The sequence below is a fragment of the Branchiostoma floridae genome, chromosome 10 (genome assembly GCF_000003815.2).
Source record: "Branchiostoma floridae strain S238N-H82 chromosome 10, Bfl_VNyyK, whole genome shotgun sequence".
In the NCBI taxonomy this organism is placed as follows: Eukaryota; Metazoa; Chordata; class Leptocardii; order Amphioxiformes; family Branchiostomatidae; genus Branchiostoma; species Branchiostoma floridae.
In genome coordinates this window covers 4,920,027-4,921,885 of record NC_049988.1, presented here as the reverse complement: position 1 = coordinate 4,921,885, position 1,859 = coordinate 4,920,027, and positions in this window count along the sequence as shown.

The window sequence follows — 1,859 nt, the reverse complement described above, 5'->3', positions numbered from 1 at the left end:
ATACGTTACTCATTACATTTTCTTTATAATTAAATGCTTGGAGTTGGTTTATAAAATTTCGGCATTGATTATGCAAATTAGATCCCAAGTTACAATTGATTTATATCAAATGTATCAAGCATTACTTTTAAAGAAAAGTTTGTAAAAGGTAAAATGATTATTATCTGCAAGTTGGACGATCCTGAAATATGAACTATAAACAGAAGTTAAAGCCTCAAGGTTTAACTATTGGAAACTGATAAGTTGAAAATCTTGTTTTGCATTTGTGAAGCGCCACCTAGCGGTTTTATATGAAATTGATTCGAAGTGCTGTTGTCGACTATCGATGTCGACATTCGAAAATGATGCTTTAAATTGATACAAGTGAGCGGAGTTACCAATAATGTGTTACCGGAATAATGACTGATAAATGATTATATTTGTAAAAACGTTGCAGCTGGTTAGCTAAATTTCGATTGATTTACAGGAGTCAAGCTACAAGCATATCTCCACTCTGATAGTTGTTGTTGTTGTTGTTGTTGTGGTACGCCTTGTAGGTCACCTGTGGCACATGGGACAGCTAGTTTGCTCGCTGTTTCAGTAGCAGGGTATATTTCTACTGGGAGGGCTTGCTAGCCCCCCCCCCCCCCCCCCCTTAAACGTGAAAAAAGCACATCATCTAGTTTGGGACCCCTATTTTACATTCCGAAATACGAGTGATGCCCAAATAATCAAGATGCCCTTACCCATAGTTGGAACCAAGAGGCTGTTACCAGTTTAGCTACAGGGACATCTTTCTCTCTGATTGGCCAACTGAAATTGTTCTAGAGGTCTTCTTTCGCAAGAAAACACTAGGGCTTCTTTCTTGTCATGGCTTTAACACTGACTTGGTTACCTGTTCCTTTTTCGATGACCCACAACAACAGAAATCATTCCTCACTATTCTAACGCACAGTAAGACATAAAAGATTTATTTATCATAACAGTTCTTTAGATATGCATTTGTTGATCTGTACAGTATATTACGTATATTTGTGCTCAGTAGTATGTCGATATTATTTATCGTGTACACTGGGCTAATAATTTCTATGTTTATCTATTGTGAAGTTTGGGCCCATAAGCAAGTTCTTGATATGTGAATTTTGTGGTGTATTGAACATTGCATTGCTCTAAAATTGAAATTCCAAGTATATTTGAAAAGTTTTAGATACAGGTTGCGCAGCGTTGAACTAGCGTATGTGTATGGTATGTATTCAACAAAATGAAAATACATTGATTCATGTACTATGTAAATTATTTAGTTATCACTGACCGTATAGAACAAAATTATTAGAACACATGAAGATTTTTTTTTTGCTTTTCTGCAACATTACTTAGAGTTATGCAATGTAAACTCGAGAGGGTTTACAAAATTTGAGTTTTATGATATAAGCCGCGACGCCGGCAACACCTAGTACAGTTACGCCACCAGCGGCTGCTGCAATAACTGCAACGGGCGGGCCCTGTTCTTGAGTTGTGCCTAATTCGGAAGGTTCAGTAGTTCTGTGTGTTTGTCTGTTTTTATCTGTAGTTGTCGGACTATTCACCGTGTCCATCTGTGTCGTTGCATGCGCGGCAGTCCTTTTAGTGTCTAAATCTCTCGTTGTAAGTCTTGTTGTGTCAGTCTCTCTCATAGGCGTTGTAGCGTCCGCGTTTCTAGTTGTAGGCGTTGTTGTGCCAATCTTTGTCGTTGTTGGCGTAGCTGTGTCCATTTCTGTCGTTGTAGGCATTTTTGTGTCAATATCTCTCGATGTAGACGCTGTGGTGTCCATCATTGTAGTTGTAGGCGTTGTAGTGTCCATCTCTGTCGTTGAAAGCGTTGTAGTGTCAACCTCTCTCGT